A 10,751-nucleotide genomic window follows, 5' to 3' on the forward strand; every position below is an offset into this window, starting at 1 on the left:
TTAGCTCCCATAGCTAAGAGGGAATAGAGCTAGGACTTCTGATTCCATATTCCATTCTGCATTCTTAAACTTAGGCAGGCGCCAAAACTGCTTTGTAGTTAAGCCTGCAGGCTCTCATGCCAGTTGGCCTGGGTGCAAGTCCTAGCTCCAGTCCTCACTTGTTTTGCTGACCGTGGGTAAGATACTTCAATTCTGTGACTCTCGGTTCACTCATCTATAAACTGGGGATGACAATAGCAGGGCCCAGTTCACAAGGTTGTCAGGGAACTTGCATAAAACGATACATATGTAGAGAGCGCTTAGCCCAATGAAGGGCCCTCACCAACATCGGCTCTCATCACTAACTCTTTCCCTTTCACCCTATCCTGCTCATCATAAAGAAGACCAACACCTGTGCTCCAGGGTGTGTATGTGTGTGTGTGTGTGTTTGTGTGTGTGTATGTGTGTGTGTGTAATTAAAGCGATCCCTGAACTTGAGAATTATTGAGCATAAATGCATTCAAACTATTCATATTTTCCATACTATTAAGATTTCCTGGCATGTCAATTTTCTTTGCGGCAGAAATCAATAGTCACTGTACTTCCTGAAAGAGGTCTCTCCAGACCAAAACCCCTGTGTCCCAGGGCTGGGAAATTGGCTCCTAGGAAATAAACTCTGGCCTGCAAACTTTTCCAGACTTTCCCCAAATCCCCAGTTGAGTAAAATAATGAGTCAGGCTCTCTAGGACATTGTCATACACCTTTTGGGGCAGAATAAAACACTTTAAAATAATTCCACAACTGAGGAAAAGATATAAAGAAAAAATCTGGAAGGGAGGAAGGGAAGTAATGGTTATCCCCAAAAGAATAGGATGTCTGTAGGGGCAAGGATGGTGACTTTTAGTACTTATACATTTCAGTAATGTTTGAATTTCTTACTACAACTATGTATTATTTTATAATGAGAAATTTTAAACTGACCCCATTCCTAGGTTGGCAGGAATAGGATAGGGAGGGTAACCTGTAGAAACTGCCCCCAGACCTTTCTTAACTGAGAAACTCTTAACTTTTCCTACAGGAAGCCCTTCCAGGTGCAATTCATTATCTCGACCTCTGCAACAGTGCCTACCAATGTTATAGCACTTCATTCATTCAGCCTTTCATTTGTTCATCCACTCAACAGCTATACTTTGAACAAGGCCCTGTGGGAGGCCCTGTGAGGCAAAGACAAGACAAGTGAGTTGCCTGTCACACGGAGCGTGGGCTGGCAAGGAGATCCACAGTAAACCCCCAGTCCTGGACTCACCCTTACGGCGTGTGCTTGGATAGAGATGGGACAAGGCCCAGAGGGGCACATGCTTGAGAGACTGGACCTCAGTCCAGAGGTCTGGGAAGGCTTCTCTGGGCAAGAGACCTTGCATCTGGAAACTGAAAGATGAGAAGCAGCACTGACCAGGTGAAAGGGGTGGCAAGAGCAGGAGTGTCTGGGCTGAGCACCCAGGCAGGCACTGAGATGAGAAGAAACAGAGCTCACCAAGGAAATTTGAGGGAACTCAGCCTGCTGGAGGAAGGGCCAAGGCGAGATCAAAGAAGCAGGAAGGGGCCAGATCACCTGATGCTTTGCAGAATGTGAGATTTTAAACTTTACCCTAAGAACAGTTCGAAACCACTGAGAGAGGTATCCCTGAGGACTCCATTTGTTCTCCACTGTCTTTGTTCACTTCCACTCTGACACACAAGTTCCTAGCTCCATGCCTGGCAATTAACAAGAGCCTAATAATAATCAGCTGGACGGCTGAACCCAGTCACCCTAGAGAGGGAGAACCTGCAAGCAAAGACCATGACCGCACATCTGACATCTCACCTCTCTCTCCCTCCTTTTGTCTCCCCTGATCCAGGCCTGCAAGCCGAGAAGTATACAATCCTCACAACAAGGAATGATTGGCAATCAGATGCAGAACTAAGCTATTTCTTTCACCACCACAGTCCTTCCAAAATGTTCCCAACTGGCATCAGATATTCTCATCCTGACCAGTAAGACAACCCAATGAAAACTGGTGACTCAGGAAGGGTAAGCATTTGTCAAAGGCTGTACAGCAAATCCCTGGGTGCTCTGAGAGTCATGTCTTGGCCAGTTGTCAAGGGCAGTGTCTCCTATCTCATTCCTCAAATACATATTTCTTGGCTTAATTATGTGAATTTACTTTTCTTCGGCTCAAAAAAGTAGGTATAGGGGCATTTTCAATGCTGCACACAACTGAAAGTAGATTGAAACCATCCTGACCTCAAACAGAATGTCAAAGCAGTTGGGTTTCTGAGCAGCAACAGAATACTTTTTATAGAATGGGAAGTCAATTGAGAAATCATAAAAAATTAGAGTTGGGAAGGACCTCTGCGCTCACGAGGGTCAGGTCCCAGGGGCTGCTACAGAATTGTTCCCTGCGGTGAAGGGTCTAATGCTTTGTCCACTCAAGTTTTAAATATCTCAACCAATAGCTCGCCCCTGGGGACGCCTCTCCACAGGGCAATAGATCTTGCTGTCAGGGCTTTTTTCCTGCTATTCAATCTCACTTTTCCTTTCCTCCGCTTCATCCCATTTGTCTTTGGCAATAATTTAGACAAGAGTGTGCTGACGTTTGAAAACAAAAAGCCCTGTCTTTGCCTTCAATTTCGTTTTTCCAGACCCTTCTACCTACAGAAACTTCAAGATCTGGCAGGGAGAGAGGGAGGGAATGAGGACGAGAGGCAAACAAACAGGCTGGCGTGGGTTCTGGAAGAAGCTATCAAAGGGCCAGCCCCCAAGGCCTTGAGCCCACAGGTGGACAGGAAAAGAGGGCACTGCTGCCTCCGGAATGTGTAGGTTATAGGGGACTTGACTCTCAAAGGCAGAAAATCACCGAGTTTTCTGGGCAGTCCAGAGCTCAGCCACCTCTTGCTATGACACATAAGACAGAAGGTGGCAGCATAGCACCAGGCTCTGTGTGCTCAGCGGTCCTGTCCATCGCAGCACACCCCGACTGTTCCGGCTTCCAAACTCCACAAGCAACAAAACCCAACTGGCCGGAACGCCGGTCTTAGGCCAAGAGTGAGCTGCAAATCAAGGCCCTGGCCAGTTTTTTAAGTCAAATCCCAAACAGTTAGGATTGTGTGAGCAGAGTTCATTTTCTCCCCCAGAACATCGTGCAGCCAGAATGGAATTCAAAAAAATAACTGCGGTCCTAAACAGCGGTGTTTGTCCAAGCTGATCTAAACACATCAAGTTACCGTCTCGTCTGGTGTTTTGTGCACAAATTTTTGTGTTTAAGGAAATTTGGGGTTAATGCTCTTTTTTTTTTTTTTTTTCTTTATTCTTTCTAGCCCCTAGCTACTTATTTCTGAATTTGTCTCTGGTTTTCCTGTTTCCCTTTGCTCGATTTTTTTTTTTTTTTTTTTTTACTTATTTGGTAGTGTTTGCATGTGGTTCTTCTGAAAGCAAGGATCCACAGGGTATGCATTTCTGACTTGGAGCTGGAGTCCTGCTGGGGAACCAATTATATGTACTACCCACCAGGGAGAGCGTGATATTTTTTATTACTTTCTAATTTCAGGTCTTGAAACGGCTTCAGTGATCAGAACATTCTTCTGCTTAAGAACCTAAAAGAGCCAGTGAAAGGATGCTTTTGATTTGTATTTCATTTAGAATGGTCCATACTCACCAAGTGTACTCCAAGGATTTCCATGGGGCCTCAGAGGCTTGAAGTGGGGAAAAGCAAGACAAAGACAACAACAAAACTTTCTCGCTACTTGCCTTATCATACTGGGAAAATGCTGGCTACTTGGGGAAAGTCTTTGAGAAGCTGGTGAACGGAGAAAAAAATGGATAGAAGAATTAGAACAAAACAATTTCACTGGATTCTAAGTCTATTTAAACTACAGTAGTAAATCGAAACCATGCCTCTTTCTCATTACGCATGGCCCAATAGCAGAGCCTCCTAAATGCTTATTAAAGCAAAAGCAAGAGGTGTGTTTCATTTCTAAATACATTCACAAGAACCCCCAACAAGGTGGCTGCTTCTTTCTAACTGCTGTTTGTTTTATGCTTGTTTCTCTTCTTGAAAGAGTTATCATGAAACGGAAAGGCTTAAAAGGGGGGGTGGGGGTGGGGGTGAGGGTCCAAATAGGTTCTAATGAGGAAGAAGGCAATAAAAGTCAGATTCTCCCTGAATGTCTGAATTCCTATTTATTTATCTTTGCAATAAGAGAGGATGCCTGACGATCCAGAACTGCTCTTGGATAAAACGAATCATACCAAACAGCTAACAACCCGGCAGAATAGCTCAAAGCCCAAATTATGAGCTATTTCAAATCCTTTCCACTTGCCATGGGGGCCTTGGTTGAGCTTTTTTTTTTTTCTTTTTTTCTTTTTTTCCTGGTTCACATGCTTAGCCAGGAGGTGATTCTGAATGTTTATCTGAAGTATCTCCCTGATATTCTGGGGGGACCTTTCTTTCAAGCAAAAGCTCTCCTGAAAAGAGGAGTTTGTTTTAATTCTCATTAAGTTACACTCAGTGTTGTGAACCTTTTACTAGTGAACCGTTAATTTTAGTAAGACCGACTGCAAGAAACTGCCACATATAACCACGCTCAGTGACAACCTTTTACAAAATGTGAGTCAAACATGAACATTTGCAATTTTCTAATAAGCCAGCTACCATATTTGCTATTAGATGACGCTCTGTTAAAACAATCTTTTCTACTTTTAAATAGAGATCCCATGAAAGCAACAATGTTTATCTTTGTTGTGTATAGCCTCCTTAAGTACCACTTTATCATATTATTTAAAATTCAACAAATTAGCAGCCAGTATTTATTATTTAAAGAAAGGGTGTTTCTTCAGTTTGTCTGAATTAAAAATCACAAACCAATCCATCTCCCTTCTTTCCTTCCTTCTCTCTTTCCTTCCTTCCTTCTGTTCATTTTAAACCCAGCAACTAGATTTTGTTGGGTTTAAAAGGTCCTTAAAAAGTCAGTATTCCTTCAGGAATAAATATTTGTAGATTACTTGAAATGGCCAACTTCCTTAACAGGTCTTTAGGGAAAATACTCTATGTAACTTTGACTAAAACGACAATGTTCCTGATCAAAATGTAATCTGAGTCTATACTGGCAAAGAGAATTGAACCAATATACAACGAATAGCAGCATAAACAAATGAATGAAGGAATATGCAGACAGGCATCAAGCAGAATCAAAATACTCAAAGCAGCCAGTTAACTGAGGCACTGAATTTCCTGGACAACTGTCTCAATTCCCCACGTTGCGTGGAGGCTCTTGCCTATAACCGAGTAAGCACTTATTCTGCAACCTCTTGCCTCTTGCAAGAGACAACAGATTGTTAGCCTCTGGGAAGTAGCACTATTTCAATCAACCAATTTGGCATGTTGTGTTTTACAGTTTCTAAAATTAACACAAAATCCAAACAAAAACATGGCTGGTGTGGAACTATATACAGCGAACACTGTCATCTGGTTGCTTCGAATCTGTTCATTATCAAAATTAGCTGTCTTGTTTGTCCTACTCCCATTTTTGAATGCACACCATTAATTAACCAACCTGTCATTATGTGCTGGTAATGACCAAGTTTTCCAGGATTCCACTGTAAATACAGGATTTTATAGGACTCCCAGAACTAGGAGAAAAGGAGAAAGTGGAGGAGGTAGGCGTGGCAGAGAAAGTAGAGGACATTAACACGTAGGACCCAGTATTGCTTCCAGCTCCCCTTGCTTTCTAAAACAAGGGCTGCACGTGGAAACAATGCTGATTTATTCCCTTGCATTGAGCAAAGCTAAATTTTTCCAGGCTTCACTGAGGAATTTTCTTCACAATATCTGCATGAATTATGAAGCTGACTTCTAACCAGATGTCGGGTGCTCTGCCCTTCCTGTTCGCTGAGGATGAGACACATCAGTGTTTAACTCATCATGCCTCTCGAGTGTGTCTCATTTTTCAACCCATTCTCACTTGGAAGTTAAAAAGGAATTGGGGTTTCTTGTAAAGTCTCTTTGATTTTACCCAGTTTCGGTGAACAGATCCATGAAACTTCGAAGAGGATGTTGACAGAATTGAAGTAAGGGAGGGAAGGACAGAGGAGGGGGGCAGAAAGCAAAGCCGATCATAAAAAACAAACCAAAGAATATTTAACGACATATTTTCCCAAAGAGACTTCTGGCTACCCACCGAAACTGAAACCATTACTCACATGGAAGACACTTCCTGGGGGTGTGCTATCTTGAGGAAACACATACCGTGAAGGCCTCTGCAGGAAGCAAATTCAATAGTAAAAGGAACCGCAGCCGATTCTTAAAATTCTGTCTTTTGCACCCTGACTTTCCACTTGAACATTCTTATTAAAAATTTCCTCCAGCATCCTTACCATATACAATTTTTCAAGTCAAAGAATGACTTTTTAGAGTCTCTGTGTGCCCATAAAATTCTGTCTTGAAGATTTTATTAATAATCATAAAAACATCAGTATCCATCAGGATCACTTTGGAAAGGGAGAGGCAATTTTTTCTAAACGTGTGTTCAAATGGTCTGAGACAGATGTTAAAATGAAAAGGGGGTGAACTGAAGACCAATGACTCATCCAGCCCCCTACTCCCCTACGGTTCATGGTCATGGGCGAGGACACCGCCACAAGCTAACACAAGCCAGCTTGGGAGCAGGCACCAGCCCTACCTGCGGCTGATGTAGCTCCACGTGGAGGGAAGCATTCCAACTGTCACTGCTGCAGGTTGTGTATTTATCTACTATGAGGAGGGAAGGAACAAAGTATACAGGACTACATATTTTCTTATGGCATCAGGATAGGTTCCTTGGGACTCTGAGAGGTCTAGAATAACATGCTTAAAATGACTATTTGACTATCTCCCAGCCAGTTCAAAGCATTGGCTGAGCAGCCTTCGCTTGTTGATTGTCAGTTAATAGCAACCGAAATAGCAAAATAGTAAAGTGATCCCTGCAACGGGATTTGTGAGGTGGTCTCCTTGGCTCACCTGTTAGAGGAGGTTGACTCTGTGATCATGATCCTTCCCCCAAGTGCTCTCACCTTTTCTGTTCACATTGTGCCTTAAGGCCTGCAGTCAGGCAAATCTTTGAACAGAGAAATTCAAACCCCTTAATGACCAAAGATTTTGACGGATCCCAAGAGATGGGGTGTATTTCACAATGCAACCACCCCAATGAATAGGAGTTATTGACCAGGCAATGCAATGATCTCATAATCCACCAGTATGGAGGCAGCATGGGGTGGCTTCAAGGCATCAGCACTGGAGTCAGAGAAGTTGAACTCCATCAGCTCTGCTACTTCCAGTTATTCAACCTCTCTGTGCCTCAGTTTCTTCATGTGCAAAAACTAGGATGATACTATCTACATACTTAAATGGGCTGTGGGCTTTCAGGAATCCATACTTGGAAAGCACCAGACACAGCACCTAGTATCTAGTGGGATATGCTATTGTCTCCATAATCAACTAGAAATTTCTTTGTGATTACTCACTGCAACAAAGAGGGTTCTCAAAACTGGCTGGAACCACCACAAACTAGGGAACTTTAAGAAATACATTCCCAGGTACTTTCAGCAGTGAGACCCAGAAATCTTCCCCAGGTGAAACTAATGTAGCCAACTTGGCCTAGGACCATAGACCCATACAATGTCCCATTACTATAAAGGATGGTGAAGCATCACATCCAGTCCCAGTCTCCAAGAGGTTGATGGTCTGATTGTGAAGACCAACACACAAACTGTAAGTAGAAACTATTCATGAGCAACATGAGATAGAATAAAGTTGGAGACTGTCTTGTGTGGCATTGTCAGTTTGCTGTGAAGGATTTCAGAGAAAGGAGAAACCCATAATTGGAATACACCAGAAAGTCCCAAGAGTATTGTGAATTCTGTGGTGGTCTTTCATGGTAGAGGTTCACAAAAGTTGATTTCTCAACTTTGTGTACATGTGCACATCTATTTTAGGGGGAGAAGTTCAGCTTTGATTACCTTCTCAAAGTGGTCCATGACCTCCAAAAGCTTAACACTGTGATTCTAATGGTGGATACTAATAAGTACTTGTCATATGCCAGGACTGTTTCAAACACTTTACCTATGCCAGTACTGTTTCAAACACTTTACTTACATAATCCCAAGGAGTGCTCACACCACCCATATGGGGTAGGTACCATTATCATCTTCATCTTACAAATGAAGAAACATCGGACTTTGCCCATGGTTACTCAGGTAGTGAGTGAAAGAGAAGATTTGCCCCTCTGGCTCCAGGGCTTCTGTTCTTACCAACTCAATTTAATCCAACATGCTTCATTTTGACACTTGCTTCACTTCCAGAACAATCTGAATCTTATGGCTCTGTCTCAGAAGATCTACAAAGCACCTGGTAGGAACCAAGAGCTACTCTTACCCCTTGAGAACCAGCCCTCTCTGAGCAAACAAAGCCAGACTGGGTACACCGGCATCCTTCATTTGGAAATCATTTGTTTAGCTATTCATTCATCCATTCATCCTTTCATCTGTCTACAGAGGGACTTGGGGCTTGGAACAAGAAGGGGAGGAAAAGTTGATGGCAGAGCAGAAGGATTGTTTTCAACAACCCAGCCTCAAGAAAGAGGGAAAAGCACAGGACCTTGAGGCCACCTTCTCATCTCATGAGGGATGTCGGGAGGTAGAAAAGCCCTGGTGTGCCACCGTTGCTCTTGACTCAGTTCAAGTCAATTGTCTTCGACACACTTTGGGCCAGGAGTTCTCAATTTTGCCACTATTGACATTTAGGATCTGATAAGTTTGTTGTGGGGGGGCTTTCCTGTGCATTACAGGATGTTTAGCAACATTCCTGGTTTCTACCCATCAGACACAAAAGGCATTCCTTCTCCTAGTTGTGATGAACAAAAATGCCTCCGGACACTGCCAAATGTTTCCTGGGAGACAATAATCACCCTCCTTTGAGAACCACTGGCTTAAGGTAAATAAAATAGATTCTTAAAAGTTACATAATACTTCTTCCAGCAAAAGTCTCCATGTCATCCTGTGGTGTCCCTTAAGCCATGATCAAAGGAGAGGTAAGCAAATATATTTGTTTGATAAACACTTGCTGTATTAGTTTGATTGTAAGGCAGTTTTTCCCCTTATGGGAAAATAGCTTAAGCAAAAGCTGTTCCATAGTGCATAAGTTTTTACAAAGTTTCTCACTCCTGATGCTTTCTCAATTACTTTATTCTGAGCACCAAGGAAGTGTTTGGGGAAAGACATTAGTCCAAAGAGATCTCAATGGATAATAGTTGCTGGGGGAGATGAGATGGGGAAACTTATAGACATCATCTGATAGTATCAGGGGGGAAAAAAGAGGCAAAATATTTCATGCAGATTCAGTCGTTATTTCCGAGGATATGACTTCATCATTAAATACATGGGAGGTATTTTAAGCAAGTCTTTTAAATTTTGCCTTTTTTAAAAAAGCATATTATAAATGGTGACCTTGTGGAGATCATAAATATCCACCCATAGGACAAATGGAAAAAATATCTTGGGGCCACAAATAAAATTATCAGTGACAGCATCTTACATCATTCAAAGTGCTGTGTCTTGAACAATTTAGAAGTGAAGATAATGTGGGATGGAGAACTGAGTTATGATTCAAAAATGGCTTCGGTGACAAGGAAGGCAAATGACAAAGGTGCCCGGGAAGACTGTGAATATAATTATTTCATGAGCTAAAAATTTTTTTAAGATTAGGGAATATCTATTTCTAAATGTTTATACTATTTTATATAATATGTGCTATAAGCAAATAAATCGATGCATTTAGTATGAAAGTAGAGATTTTACTATTTTGTAAAAGCTTATATATTTCAGTTGGCTTTCTCTTTGGAAAATGAGACATTGCCTTATATTCAGGCTTGTCTTACACTTGGGCACGTAGCCAATCTAAGCACCTAGTGTTGTCAGGATTCTGTGCAAGTCACACGGAGCCATGTTTCTGTCCCCTGGAGAGTTTGTGTTCTCTGTGGGAACACAAGACATAAGCAAGGGAGGCAGCTTTCACATAATTCAGTGTAATTTGCCTCCAACTAAGTTATTCAGATGATCTGCTATGCGGAGGAGACAGGATGTCCTTTGAGGGATGCCTTCAGATGGCCTTCTTGAAGCTCAATTCAGATGTGTCACTTCCTACTGCAAGGGTAAAGACCAACCTCCCTAACGTGGGTTCCAGGACCCACATGGTTTGTGCATCTCCTCCCTGTCCCCACCATCCCTAGCTTCAACTCTCACTCTGTTGATCTCTGGCCTTGACTACTCCTTGGACACCCCTCTTCCATCTCCGGCTTTGATTCTCCTTCGCTCCCTCCCCCTCTCTTGGCTGTACCTTCCTTCCCTTGGCACCTCCTCTTCTCTCTGTCTGTCTTTGCAACTGGTACTCTCCTGTCCTGTTCTGTTAGAAACTCCCACTCCTTCTTCAGAGTTCATCCCAATCCTCACTTCTCCTGGGAAGCCTTCTCTGGACCCTCCATTTTGGTCAGGTTCCTTTGTTTTCAGCTGTCACAAAACTGTAGTTCGTTTCTTTGAAGTATTTCTCTCCATTAATTCTCATGGATGCAACAATGCCATTGTTGACTGATGTGTATCTCTCCTTTCATGCTGTAAGCTTAGTGAGAGCAGAGCCTTCATCCTTCATGACTCATCATTGCAGCCCTAGAACATGGCCCAAAGTAGATACTCAATAAATAGCAAT

The sequence above is a fragment of the Papio anubis genome, chromosome 11, assembly GCF_008728515.1.
Source record: "Papio anubis isolate 15944 chromosome 11, Panubis1.0, whole genome shotgun sequence".
NCBI lineage: Eukaryota > Metazoa > Chordata > Mammalia > Primates > Cercopithecidae > Papio > Papio anubis.